The sequence below is a fragment of the Lepidochelys olivacea genome, assembly GCF_965140295.1.
Source record: "Lepidochelys olivacea isolate rLepOli2 genome assembly, chromosome: 3".
Lineage (NCBI taxonomy): Eukaryota > Metazoa > Chordata > Testudines > Cheloniidae > Lepidochelys > Lepidochelys olivacea.
Window position 1 is genome coordinate 169493595 of NC_140413.1, and position 15810 is coordinate 169509404.

Consider the following 15810-nt stretch of genomic DNA (forward strand, 5'->3'; position numbering starts at 1 on the left):
GAAAATGTTAGTTACACTAATTTAGACTCACTAAAGGCTGATTCAGAATCACCTCTAATTTTGACCCACTGAACTCAAGATTATGGTAAGGTGTGGGCTGCAAAGTGAGTATAGCAAACACAACTACTATAAAGTCAAAAAGGAAGGGAAGACACTACTGTGAAACATTTCAGAGTAACAGCCGTGTTAGTCTGTATTCGCAAAAAGAAAAGGAGTACTTGTGGCACCTTAGAGACTAACCAATTTATTTGAGCATAAGCTTTCGTGAGCTACAGCTCACTTCATCGGATGCATATGAGCTGTAGCTCACGAAAGCTTATGCTCAAATAAATTGATTAGTCTCTAAGGTGCCACAAGTACTCCTTTTCTTACTGTGAAACAGGCATCCCAAAGCAGAATAACGGGTGACAGCTTTAAGGCATATATTCAAAGTGGATAACTATTGCCTAATCACGCTTCAGAATGGCCCTTTTAGCCTTCTCCTCTTTATGAATCTGGGGAACTAAAGATTTTGTAAAAATAACTGGAAGTAAATATTTTAGACTTCAACTTTTAATCACACAGGATAGATAGAGTTTTAGAAAGTTTCATTTCTTTTTTTCCTATTAGAACTCTTTGGCAAATGGAACTTCTGTCCAGCAAGAAATTCTGATATTTTGACATTTGTTTTCATCATGAAGCAGGACAAAAGTCAAAATATCAAAAAAGTTTCCAGGACAGAAAGTTTTAAAATTGTATGTTAAAGTGTCAAAATGAAAAAAATTGACATTTTTGATCAAAATGAAATATTTTGTTTCAAAATGTTGATCTGAAATAAAATGTTTCCTTGAATTTTCCTATCAAAAATTAAAATATTTTGTCAAAATTGAAATTTTTCTGTGAAAACTGATTGTGAAAATCTGCAGATTTCATTGGGAATTTTTTTCAGCTGAAAAATGTCAGCCAGCTGTAGTTCACATACATACACTCTTATTATTCGTATTAGCTTCCCAGGTTTTTTCTCCCATGCTTTGGTTGAAGGCTGTGGGGGATGACAGAGCATTAGTACATGTGATGCCACAGTCACTGCAGTGTTTTTTTTATTTAACAATAAGAACTATAATGCTTATAAACAAAGAGAACATACACCAAATAGGGCTTTTCTGCACACAAAGTGAATTTAGATCTAATGTTTACATACAATAATTCATTGTATATGCAATGGCCAGGTGCAAGCTGGCTCTCCGAGCTGGAGAGCACTAAGTGGGAAAAGATCAGATTTAATAAAATAGCTACACTGGAGGCAGCAATGGCTAAATCTGTTATAACAGTAAAGCAAATGACACCTTCTCCTGCATTCCCTAAGAGCCTCTTGAAGTATTATACTTTTCAAAGGCTAAACAACTTCAGGGAATGCAGCCCTACCAGTTCATCTCCCCAGGCTTTGAAGGCGCACCCAAAGAACCTTAACTCTGCTCTGCTATAGTGACATTATACAAAAACCATACAATTATGATTAATGCATATTACTGTTTGTGCCCGGACCTTGGAGGAAACTAATTTTAAAGATATATTCATGTTATCTCCTTTCCCCTGCCCCCACCGGTGTCACTATAGGTCAGAGTTAATAAAAGTCGAATTTACAAGTAAATCAGTCCTTCAACATGGATAGAAGGATAAACTTTAAGTTATCAAGAATAAGGGGTAAAATGACCAAGTGCTAAACTTCTTAAATGATCCATTTTAAAATTAATATTGATAGCATAAATTAACTGATTTACTTGTAAATTCTCATTCAATTCATGCTATACTCAAAGAATAAATATTATAATTTTGGAGAAAATACACTGAATTCTTCACACATAACACAGTAGTTAAATACTTACCTTACATGAAAAAGTCAATTTGACCTTAAGTATGAAGCTACAAGTAGGCATCTACATATTAAAGTAATTTTCAGTGGGTAGTTTTAAGTTCAGACAAAATTTGGAATCTTTCGACTTTTATTAGCCATTAGACCAGGACCTATGAAAGCAAAGAAACTCAGGAGTCTTCATAGAGATTTTTTTCATTCTGAACATCACTGTCTTGAAGGATTGTTAGTCATTCCACCTTTCAGGCTATTCAGGTGCAATGAAAATGACATGAACACTTAAAAGTTTTTATGAAAAGTGACTTTAAACATTTAAGTATATAGTATAGTATTCTTCATTTTTGACTAGTCACCTATAAAATTTTGTTTTTAAAATTTAACTATGTATTTGAGTTACAAGAACACACACAAAATTCTCTTCACAACAATATCTCAAAAATTACTTATTTTAAATGATACTAAAAACTGTGTTCTCCATGCTGAGACCTTCAACACAAAGTTTCAGATTGTGTCATACTTTTACTGTCAAGTTGGGGATGTTTACAATACAAGAGTTTACTGGGAGAAAACACACTGATCATTAAGTATAATGAGGCAAATGGAACCACTGAAATACATTTCTTACATAAAACAGCAAGTATCAGGACCTGTGAGCTGAAGCAATCTTGAGTATATTCAAATATCAATTTTAAACAATTCCTTGAGGATCAAGAGAATTTCCATTCAAGTCAATGGAGTTACTCCTGATTTACACACTGAGAGAGCAGAATATGGCCTTCTGTCTGCAAAAAGGTAACTACTTCTTTCTGATCTATTACAAGTTTTATAATCTAGTGCTGAATAATCAACCAGTTATGATAAACAACAGTAACCTTTCCCCCTGTTCAGGTAGTAGGCTTACACATAAGTCGTAACTGTTTCAGCTGAGTAACAGCAACAAATAAAGAAAAATAAATTACAAAAAAAAAAAGTTATTATACACAAGAGTCTGACTTCAGGTGTATCTACACAACATTTTGGAGCGAGTCTCCCAGCCCAGGTTGATGACTCAGGCTAGTGTGGCTCAGGTCTTCACGACTGGGGTAAGTCGACCTAAGTTAATGCTACTCCAGCTAGTGAATAACGGAGCTGGAGTTGATGTAGCTTAGGTCAACTTACCCCAGTGTCTCCACTGCACTGCATCAACAGGAGATGCTCTCTACTCAACTTACCTTACTCTTCTCTGCACTGGAGAGCGCTCTGCTGTCAATGTAGCGGGTCTTCACCAGACCTGCTAAATCAACACCTGCTGCATCGATTGCAGCAACATTGATCTCCCTGGTAGCGAAGACAAGCCCTCATTCTAGTGCTCTAAAAACAGCTATACAGACAGCGCTTTGAAGATGCGGCTCAGGCTACAGCTGGGCTTCTGAAGCCCCCAGCCTGAGACGCAACTTTGAAGTGCTGTCTATATAACATTTTCAGAGTGCTAGCACAAGCCCAGCTGGCTTGACTCTGTTGACCTGGGCTAGGAGGCTCCCTCCAAAATGCTGTGTAGGCCTACCGTTAGAGAGATCATCCTTGTATAGTTTTATTCCGCAGGATTCACATTTTCCAGATATGCACTCTCTTATTAGCTCTATTTTTAACCTGCTGCTCATATAGTATACTTAACATTCAGAACATGTTTACATTATCCATCCAGCAGGCTAATGGAACTGCACACCAGACAGTTATGAATAATTCAAATCAATATCCTCAGGCTTGCAACTCTAAGTCAAAGCTGCCTTTAAATAAGCTAGGGTGTGACTGTAACATGAATAAAGTGTATCTAATTTTTAACTTTATCTGACAAATTGATACACTTTGCAAAGGCATGTCATAAATGTGCTGCATCTGTATAATAATGCATTTGTAAACTACTGAAAAAAGGATAAATAACAAAAAATAAGATACCTGTAAAATAATCTTAGAAAATGAGCTCTAAATGTAACAATGTAGAGTGGTTCAACAAGATTCAAATACTAAAAGACAAAAGAAGATAATAGACAAGTTTTTACAAAATGGTCTGTTAATATCCATAAAAGTTAGTGTCAGAAGTTTAGGTGGTATAGAGGGTGATTTCTCCTTTACAGACCAGGAATGAAATGTGTTCGATTTAATTGGCATCAAAACCCTATGCCCAAATTCATATGACTAGGATAGGCTGAGAATTAGAATACCGGAGGTGAAATCCTGGCACCACTGAAATCAATAGGAGTTTTGCCATTGATTTCCATGAGGCCAGGATTTCACTCCAGGAGCCAGATCCTCAGGGTAAAATGACAATTCATAAAGATGAGGCTCTGCCCCCAGATGTCTTACAAATCATGGAGGTCCCATGTTGCCACTAGGAAAACAACCCTGAAGTTCTTAAAGTAAGGTAAATTTCTAAAACACAAGAAGTATTGCACCCAAATTGGAGCAATTATATATTACACCTCATTCTGACAGATAAAGATGAATTGATCACTGATGTAAAAATTGATGGCTACCTAGATGCAAGTGATTATAACCCAATTTCATTTGTTATTTGCAAACACAACATAGTCCCAACCAGTAAAACAAACACTAAAAATATCAATGGAAATAAGCTGTGGCCAGTAAAGATAAGGAGAGTAAGAAGGAATTATTTAAATATCAGGAACAAATGAAATCCTAGTGACAATATAGGTCTGATACTAGACAGCAAAGTTGTCAATCATGATGTAGAAAAGGCAGAAGTATTCAATAAATGTTTCTGTTCTGTATTTGTAAAGAAGCACGTTGATGTAGTCATATCTGACAGTGATAATGAAATACTTTATTACATCAATAACTAGTTATCTATTGAAGTTACACATTTTTAAATCTGCTGGACTGGATCAATTGTTCCCATGAGCATAGAAAGAATTGGTCAAGAGAGCTCTCTGAATCATTAATGTTGATTTTTAAAGATATCATGGAGCACTGGTAAAAAAACGAATATAGTACCAATATATAAAAAGAGTAAAAGGGATGACCCAGGTATATAAGCTGGTTAGCTTGACATTGATCCCAGGTAAAATCACGCAAAAGCTGATTTGGGACATAATCACTAAAAAAATAAAAGATAATGTAATTAATGCCAATCACCATGATTTTATGGAAAGCAGGCCTCATCAAACTTGCTATTTTTGATGAGATCATAAGTTTGGCTGATAAAGGAAATTGTGTTGATATAACATACTTAGACTTCTGTAACGCATTTTGCCTTAGTACTTGTCTACACGGAGAAGTCGGTGCGCAGTAACATAGGGTTTAAATTTAAAGTGTACTAACCACTTCGCATTCACTCCCCATATTGGTAGCTTTACTGCACACTGAAAGTACCATCAGGTGATTTAACTTAATGCACTTCTAAAATATATTGAAGCAGAACTATTGTACACAAAGGCACTTTTAGGGCTTCTCTATACAGGGACACTCAGGAAAGTTAATCCAAATTAACTTTTAAAGTGAATGACTATAGATCAAATTAAGGCCACTTTAATTCTGAATAAAAGCATCTGCACAGGGATTTAATGTGGTTTAACTAATCCACTTTAAATGTACACCTTTAGTTAATTTGGATTAATTTTCTTGAGTGTCCCTGTATAGACAAATCTTTATTGTGCAGTAACAGTGTTCACAAGAGGTGGTGCATACCAGTTAGTGCAATCTTTTGCCCTGTGTAGAAAAGCCCTTAGTCACACACATCATGAAAAAATAATTAGCACTGTACAAAACCAATGTACCCTACATTAAATTGCTTAAATGCTGGCTAAGTGTTAGACCTCAAAAAGTAACTGTAAATGGGGTATAGTCATCCAATAGGGGCATATCTAGTGGTGTTCTTGGCTGTGTGCTACTCAATATCTTTATCGATTATTTGGAAGTATTAAATTGTTATTGGTAAAATTTGTGGACAACACAAAAATTGGAGGAGCGGTAAAAAAAAGATGGAAACAGGTCAGCTGTACAGGCAAACTTGGATTACTTGGTAAGGTAAAGCTCATTTTAATAAACACAAATGAAAGCTCATACATCTAGGAACAATAGCAGAGGCCACACTTACAAAATTACAAATTGGAAAGAGTTCAAAAAAGAGCTACAAGAATGATTCAAGATCTGGAAAAACATACCTTATCATAATGACACCTCAAACTATATGGATCTCAATCTATTTAGTTTATCCAAGGGAAAGTTAAGAGGTGACTTGATTATGGTCTACAAGTATTTATGTGGGAAAGAGATTTCTGATAGTTTTGATAGATCTTTAATGTAGCAGAAAAAGGCATAATGAGATGGAATAGTTGGAAGCTGAAGCCAGACAAGGTCAGACTCAAAACTGGCTCTTTTTTTTTTTAAAACAGTGAGGATAATTAACCTTTGGAATAACTTACTCAGGGATCTGGTGGTTTCTCCATCACTTCAAGTCTTTAAATCAAGATTGGATAAATCTCTCTAAAAGATAAGCTACAGGTCAAACACAAATTATGGGTTTGATGCAAATTTTACTGGGTGAGGTTCTTTGACCTGAGTTATAAAGGAGGACTGTCTATATACTGATCCCTTCTAGCCTTAAATCCTATTGGCAGAGGTGTGTAGGAATATTGTATAGGACCTCATACGACACTTGATTCTAGCTTCTTACTTTCATGAGCAATAACTATGCACTATTAATAAAGGTAAACAGGTCTAAAGCTTGATGCTTGAAACAAATTAACATGTTTCTTCGGATCTCCTGAGAGATGATTTTGCTGTTTTAAAACCACGCATCATGCCTAAAATCAAAGGATAAATTGGGACAATCTAATTAACCCCTTTTCCCCATAATATTATAAGATTTTTCAACCCAAGCCTGGACCTGAGCAACAGAAATGAAGATCATCATCAATCTGGCATTTCTACATTATTTAGGAAACTCCATACTAGTGTTGCTTTAAATTAAAGAAAAATAGGATCACTGTTAGATACTACTTTAAATCTATTAAAGAAGGTCACCAACTTGTCCATTAAAAATAGAACATATAAAAAAGTTAAGAAAAACTACTATTACTGCTCAGATTTCAAGATGAAAACTTAAACACCAACATTGTGCACTTATGAAAGGTTGATGTACAGCAGAACTGTTTTGGTGGTGCATTTTCCCCCATCCCTTGAGGTACTGTCAACCCTGAAAAATGTGAAAAAGACTCCAGGTAAGACTGTGGTCTAGACATCAGAATCAATCTGGTTCAAGTGACTGGCTAAAAGAAAAAACAGAAAAGATGCATTGTTTTTTATAATGTTGACCAGAGACTAACTTTTTAATTTTTCATCTTATGGTAACAGAGACTGTATTCTTCTGATAATACCATACAGTGGTTTGGAAACGCAGAAACAGTGAAAGCACCAGAAAAATATGCAGAAGAGACTGTTGCAGGACAAGTGAGGGTATCTACTCTATTCTCTAAATCTATAAACCCAAGTAACATGGCTGTATTCTGCGGAGGTACATGGGGAAGTGGGTATATGCAGGGGATTGAAATCACAGTAAAATGAAGTAAAAATCTTAAATGAACCAAACTGTACCACAGAATCTCTGTGGATAGTAATTCCATGCTTGAATAATAAGAATATAGCAATAGGGATATACTACCGACCACTTGACCAGGACAGTGATAGTGACTGTGAAATGCTCAGGGAGATTAGAGAGTTTATAAAGATAAAAAACTCAATAATAATGGGGGATTTCAACTATTCCCATATTGACTGGGTATATGTCATCTCAGGATGGGATGCAGAGATAAAGTTTCTTGACACCTTAAATGACTGCTTCTTGGAGCAGCTAGTCGTGGAACCCACAAGAGGAGACGAAATCCTTGATTTAGTCCCAAGTGGAGCACAGGATCTGGTTGAAGAGGTGAATATAGATGAACTGCTTGGTAATAGTGACCATAATATAATTACATTTAATATCCCTGTGGTATGGAAAACACCACTGCAGCCCACCACTGTAGCATTTAATTTCAGAAAGGGGAACTACACAAAAATTGGAAGTTAGTTAAACAGAAATTAAAAGGTACAGTGCCAAAAGTGAAATCCCTGCAAGTGACATAGAAAGTTTTTAAAGACACCATAATAGAGGCTCAACTTAAATGTATACCCCAAATTAAAAAACATAGTAAGAGACCCCAAAAAGTAACACCGTGGCTAAACAACAAAGTAAAAGAAGCTGTGAGAGGCAAAAAGGCATCCTTTAAAAAGTGGAAGTTAAATCCTATTGAGGAAAATAGGAAGGAGGATAAACTCTGACAAATGAAGTATACCAATATAATTAGGAAGGCCAAAAAAGAATTTGAACAGCCAGCCAAAGATTCAAAAAGTAATAAAAACAATTTTAAGTACATCAGAAGCAGGAAGCCTGCTAAACCACCACTGGGGCCACTACATGATTGAGATGCTAAAGGAGCACTCAAGGACAATAAGGACATTGCAGAGAAACTAAATGAATTCTTTGCATTGGTCTTCACGGATGAGGATGTGAGGGAGATTCCCAAAGCAGAACCATTCTCTTTAGGTGACAAATCTGAGGAACTTTCCCAGCTTGAGGTGTCATTAGAAGAGGTTTGGAACAAACTGATAAACTAAACAGTAATAAGTCACCAGGACAAGATGGTATTCACCCAAGAGTTCTGAAGGAACTCAAATGTGAAATTGCAGAATTACTAACTGTGGTATGTAACCAATCATTTAAATCAGCTTCTGTACCAGATGACTGGAGGATAGCTAATGTGACACCAATTTTTTTAAAAAGGCTCCAGAGGTGATCCCGGCAATTATAGCCCCATAAGCCTAACTTTGGTACCAGGCAAACTGGTTGAAACTATAATAAAGAACAGAGTTATCAGACACGTAGACAAATGTGATTTGTTGGGGAAGAGTCAACACAGTTTTTGTAAAGGGAAATCATGCTTCACCTATCCACTAGATTCTTTGAGAGGGTCAACAAGCATGTGGACAAGGGGGATCCAGTGGATCCAGTGTACTTAAGATTTTCAGAAAGCCTTTGACAAAGTGCCTCACCAAAGGCTCTTAAGCTAAGTAAGATGTCATGGGATAACAGAGAAGGTCCTCTCATGGATCAGTAACTGGTTAAAAGATAGGAAACAAAGGGTAGGAATAAATGGTCAGTATTCAGAATGGAAAGAGGTAAATAGTGGAGTCCCACAGAGTTCTGTACAGATACTGTTCAAAATATTCATAAACGACCTAGAAAAAGGAGTAAACAGTGAGGTGGCAAAATTTGCAGATGGTAAAAAACTACTCAAGATAGTTAAGTCCAAAGCAGATTGCGAAGAGTTACAAAGGGATCTCACAAAACGGAGTGAGTGGGCAACAAAACGGCAGACAAAATTCAATGTTGATAAATGCAAAGTAAGGCATATTGCAAAACATAATCCCAACTATACATATAAAATGATGGGGTCTAAATTAGCTGTTACCACTCAAGAAAGATCTTGGAGTCACTGTGGCTAGTTCTCTGAAAACATCCACTCAATGTGCAGAGGCAACCAAAAAAGCTAAAAGAATGTTGGGAATCATTAAGAAAGGGATAAATAATAAGACAGAAAATATCATATTGCCTCCACATAAATCCATGTTATGTCTACATCTTGAATACTGAGTGCAGATGTGGTCGCCCCATCTCAAAAAAGATATACTGGAATTGGAAAAAGGTTCAGAAAATGGCAACAAAAATGATTAAGGGTATGGAACAACTTCCATATGAGGAGAGATTAATAAGACTGGGACTTTTCATCTTGGAAAAGAGACGGCTAAGGGGGGATATGATAGAGGTTATAAAATCATGACTGGTGTGGAGAAACTAAGGAAGTGTTATTTACTCCTTCTCATAACACAAGAACTAGGGTCACCAAATTAAATTAATAGGCAGCAGGTTTAAAACAAACAAAAGGAAGTATTTTCTTCAGACAACACACAGTTAACCTGTGGAACTCTTTGCCAGAGGATGTTGTGAAAACCAAGAATATAACAGGGTTCAAAAAGAACTAGATAAATTCATGGAGAATAGGTCCATCAATGGCTATTAGCCAAGATGGGCAGGGATGGTGTCCCTAGCCTCTGTTTGCCAGAAGCTAGGAATGGGCAACAGGGGATGGATCACTTGATCCATCCCCTGTTGACCTGTTCTGTATCACTTGATCCATCCCCTGTTGACCTGATCTGTTCATTCCCTCTGAAGCACCTGGCATTGACCACTGTCGGAAGACAGGATACTGGGCTAGATGGACCTTTTGTATGACCCAGTATGGCTGTTCTTATGTTCTTACTCTCTGCATACAGACAATGGAAGTCTGTAATTAGGGTTAAAGAAAATGATGTTTCCTTTTTCCCATCCTTTGTCTTATTTTGACTACAAGCTCTTCAGGGCAAGGACAGTCTTTTACTACATGTATTGTGGCAAATTGCTGGTACGATTATGATGGGAACTGCGCTTCCTCTTCTTGGCGGGGGTTCAGGGCACAGTTTCCTGCCCCTGAACTAGAGTATTTATTGTCCCACTAGTAACCCAGAGAAGGTTAGTGGAGAGGGAGGGACCCAGGCCCACCCTCTACTCCGGGTCCCAGCCCAGCAGCCCTAGGGATAGTGGTAAACCACTTGAACTAGTGCTTCCTTCCCCTGGGCTACTTCCCTCTTCTGCTCTTCAGCTTATGGGGCTTCCTGCCCTCTCTCTCTCTGCACAAGCTGGGTGTCTCTTTACATAGGGTCTTGGTCTTCTAGCCTGCCATGGCACTTCTCCAAAATCTCTTCTACTTCAACTCCTTCAAACTGCACTCTACTCCAATTCCTTCCCCAGGCTAATTGAAGCAGGGGGGTTTTATAAGGTGACTACCTTCAGGTGCTCTAATTGGCTTCAGGTGCTTTTAATTAATCTATAGAAACCTTTCTTCCCTCTACAGGGAATAAGGCTTCTTCTCATCCTGGGACTTACATATCTCTCCTATATCACTCTCCTGCTGCCTTCTGGCCATGCTGTATCACAGTATGCACAGTGCTTACCACAATGAGTCCCTGATCTCATTTGTGGCCTCTCAGCAGTACCATAATAATAAATAATAAATAATAATAATAATAAACAAACAGCCTCAAATATTGCACACAGAGGGGTGCCCTCTCCTCCACAGCTCATACAGAATAAGGCTTCTCCAGGGATCAGGTGATGATGCGTTCATAGGGTATGTCTACACTGAAAAAATTTGGTGGCAGTAAGCCTCGGAGTCTGAGTCAACTGACTCAGACTTGCGCCAACGATCTAAAAATAGTAGCAGACGTTCCCACTTGGGCTGGAACTAAGACTCTGAAACCCAATGAGTGGGGTGGGTTTCAGAGCCTGAGCTCCAGCCTGAACCTGAATGTCTACACTGCTATTTTTAGGCCCATAGTGTGAGCCCAGGGATCCTGAGCAAGTTGAACCAGGCTCTAAGACTTGCTGCCAGTGTAGACATATCCTATGAATATATCAGGCCTGTGCTCAAATCCCTCCACTAGCTCCCAGTCAGCTTCCAAAGTCAGTTCGGGCCTTAGTCCCAATTTTCAAAGCAATCAATGCATCAAGCTCCAGCTACCCCAAAGACAAAAATTTAATCTATGAACTCCTGCGACAGCTACACTCATTTGGGAAAATGCTGATCACAAAGCCCAGGACTAAGCAGCAATAGCTAAGGACAAAGTACTCTCAAGAAAATCCAGCTACGGAACAATCTTCCAGAGGAAATCAGGCAAATCCAAAATCTGACAATTTTTAGGAAACTTTTCCAAGGCTTCCTCTTTTCACTATAAAGGATACCCACAATTTCTACAACTCTTTTAGTCCCAGAACTCTCCTACTCCCCCCGCCCCGCCCTGGAAAAAAAAGCCCTACCTCAAGCAGAGTTCTGACCCAGTAAAGGAAGAAGTGCCAGAGACTCTATGAAGACCACTAAGGACTTTGCTATTGATTTTAAGTGGAAGATGCTCAGATATTACAGTGATGGGTGGCAGAATACAACGGATTATAGATTAGAGAGATCTATTAGATACTTCACTTGTCTTGCAACAATCTCTTCTGCAGATTGTTCTGTTTCTAGATTTTCAAACCACTGTATGGTATTTTCACTAGATATGATTAACTAGGATCCAGGGTAATATTTTCCAAAAGTCAATACACTTGTATTTTAAGAACAAAATGTTGAAACATACATACATCTTTCTATTTCATGTAGAATAAGGTGTTCAAGAGAATGATTGGACATTTATATTACACCTAAAGTTTCAAGGTTAGGTTTTGCAGGGCCCTTATATGAACAAACATTTTAACATTTCTGCAACACTGACAATCATTACAAGCTTTTATGTTACACAAGTGAAAGAAATACATCTAGTTTTCAGTGTAAACAACATATCAACAAAATTCTTGGTTCTTCAAGAATGTGTTCTTTTACACTGATATAGTACTACATCTGTGTTTGTATTGCATCTGATTTCTGTGCCTTTTTAATGTTAAATGCTCATATATAGTATGATATTAACATTTTCCACTTTAGTCCAATTATTCACATAGGCTTTGCCCAGTTACTTACAGAAATCACAAAATGATCTCATTCTCAACCCTTTGAGAAATCCCCCGATCCAGATGAGAGACTTATTAAATGAATAAGTTTTAAATTAAATGAAAACCTTCCTGTAATTATTAATGCATGGTTTCCATCACTTCAGGGACATCCCATTGCTAGGGGTGTATTTCTTCAAAGACTCCACATCATTGCAAAGGCTATTTCTTCAAAGACTTCAGAATGCTGGCAGGGGTAGCCTATTTTGGGAGATCACTTTGCTCACTTGCATCCATCAGAAACAAAAACTTTACATCAGAGTGGGTATCTCTTCTGAGATTGTTGTGTTGGGAAGGAGGATTGTCTTGTTGACAATTTTCATATCACCATCACGAAACTTTGAGCTTGATTACTAATCTTTCTTTGATGATCATCTATTGTACATATTGTTCAATACTTTAAAATGACACCATCTACCATCTCTGCTGTTCATGACCAAGTAAATGTGTGGCTTCGGGGTAAAGTTTTGCGTTTATCTGAATTTCCTTCACATGTATCAACAACAGACACGCTACTCTTCTCCAACAAGAGATTTTTTCAGTCATTTTTCAACTAAGACATCTCTATTTATCTGTACTATCTTCAAACTTGATACTAACCTGACCTTGCATTCTCTTCCTCCCACCACCATCTCCCATGTCTGCAACTCTACCTACTGCTATCTCCACAATATTACCTAGGTATACTACTGTGTAATTTCATCTCTGCTGCAGTATTCATCTTTGCTTTCAATTTCTCTCCGTTTAATTACTTAATTTCAGCTCCTGTCTATGGACTTTATACATTACAGAATTCCAGATTCCAATGTGTGTGGCAAGTCTGTATGCTACTCACTCATGCATAGATGTGCAACCACATCATGACAGTATCACACAATTTGAGTGGCTTTCTATTCATTTCAGAATCCATTTCAAAATTGCCCCTGCCCCTTTAAAACAAAACAAAAAGATCACCGTCTGTGGACTTGCTCCAGCCTGCCTCACAGCTCATTTTATTTCACTTATCTCTTGGATCAGTGCACTCATCTAGCTCTAACCTCTTTTTCTTTCCTCTATAGCTGTGTTTCCCAAACTAGGGATGCCCCTTGTGCAGGGAAAGCCCCTGGCGGGCCCGGCCGGTTTGTTTACCTACCACGTCCGCAGGTTTGGCCGATCGGGGCTCCCACTGGCTGTGGTTCACTGTGCCCGACCCATGGGGGCTGTGGGAAGCGACAGCCAGTACATCCCTCAGCCTGCGCCACTTCCTGCAGCCCCCATGGGCCGGGCACAGCAAACTGCTGTCAGTGGGAGCCGCGATCGGCCAAACCTGCGGACGCAGCAGGTAAACAAACCGGCCAGGCCTGCCAAGGGCTTTCCCTGAACAAGCGGCACCCCAAGTTTGGGAAACACTGCTCTATAGTTCATATCACTGCTGGCCTGAGAAGTTTGTCCACTGGAGTTCTTGCAACCTGAAGCAGACTTCTCATCTCTTTGCTTCAGGCTCTCTCCATTTCAGATCTCAACTGTAAAGAGAAAATTACCTGTTTGTAATTCAGCTTCCCTAAAGATCTCTGGTGGCTGGATCCCTACTCTTGAAGATTGTGCTTTTTATGTGGGACAAATGAGCTCTAGCTCTCAAAGTTTTTTGGCCCTTGGAGGCACCAGAAACTATGTGTTTTATTCTGACCAACTGCTAGTGCCTCAGTATCCTCCTTAATGAGTGGGAAGCAAAGTGGCTTTCTAACGGCTTCACAAAATTTGTGTCAGAAAAATATATCTATATCATCGGATGACCACAAATCCAGTCACTGGAAAATATTGTACCTCCCAACTCTGAAAGGAAGGAGAAAGGATGAGTAGAAAGCCAGTAAAATGATACCTTCACAGAAATCAAATTACAAATTAGGAATTTCACTTTTTCTAAAGATACCGTATTGACAGTATTTAAACTTCTGGAGACTAAAAATCTCAAAGAAAACCTCAAAACAATCGTACTTTTTTGAATGCTAAAGAACAAGAAGCCATCTGTGGTGGTTTCATATATTTTGGATAATTGTAAGTGCCTCCCAAAATGCATTCCCCCAAACAAAAGGTGGGACAGTTAGGGAGAAAATACTGGAGACAAAGTCCAATTTCAAAAAAACTCTTGCAGAATCAACATCTCCAGACATTTTGAGCCATGATGTTCAATGGACTTCTGGAACTTACTCTTGGAAAGGTTTATTGCTCTTCAACTGGATAACTCAGGTTCAACTTTAAAGAGTACGGTTAGGGTCTGTCAGCATCTATCTAGCCATTCCTTTTTATTTGCTATGCAGAAAGGCATCTTTCTGAATCACTGATTGTTACACATAATAGGACAGCAGCAAGCGACGCAGTAGACTTTGAAGGGATCTCACAGAAATTCCAGCATGACCTGCCAAGAGTCTAGCTGGAAAATGTGTACCTCTGTTTGGCTGTTTACCACATTACACAACTACAAGCTAACATTGGGGTGATTGTTATAAGTGCACATTTCTGAACATATATACAATGGAAATGACATATTGTATCATCAAATTTAAATAAATTAATGAATTACCTGACCCTTTAGAATGAAGGATTACCAACTTTTCTGCAATATGGGGAATGGGGAACAATTGTAAACGTAGGAAAACCTAGCATTCTAATTAGAAAAGTGCTGAAAGTATAGGTTATGCTATTATGAGGTTATGGAGAATATTTTCTGTATGGATATGGAGATATAATCAGATGAATATCAGAATGTTATCACTGTATTTACACATATTTTATTAAAGAACAGGAATAAGTAATCTAATTTGTCAAATATAATTTTATCCAATACAGTTTCACTATTGCTACCCAGTGTTCCCTCATTATTTTCCTGTATGCAGAATAATCAGCACGAACAGAGCCGGCCCACAACATTTTGGCACTTGAGGCGGGGAGCTCAAATGATGCCCCTATGCCCCCTCGCTTGGGCCAAAACTTTGAAAGGTCTCAATTCTGCCTTCTTCCTGTTCTATTCCTCTTGTGGTACTGCTCTGCTACCTACCCCAATAAAGGAGAACTAACAACTTAAAATGCCTTGTTCAAAAATTTTAAGTAACACTTACATTTGCTGTTCAGGCATTTGAAAGTTAACTTTTCTAGTCTGCATAGTAAACACTGGCATTTTTATCTGTTTGAATAACCAAAGTGGTGCTTTCCATACCTTCTTGATTGCTAAGATTTGAACTGCTTCCTGAAGGTCCACAGTCTGGGCCAGCTCATGCTCTATTGAGATGGTTGCAAGGACAATCAGCCT

At 38.2% G+C, this 15810-nt stretch overlaps 1 protein-coding gene across 3 annotated transcripts in view; it reads right to left on the reverse strand.

Moving 5' to 3' along the window:
* Positions 1-15810, reverse strand: part of SYT14 (synaptotagmin 14) — a gene marked incomplete at its 5' end in the record, with an annotated part of 174234 nt that overhangs the window by 51895 nt on the left and 106529 nt on the right. The gene's annotated exons all lie outside the window — the stretch shown is intronic.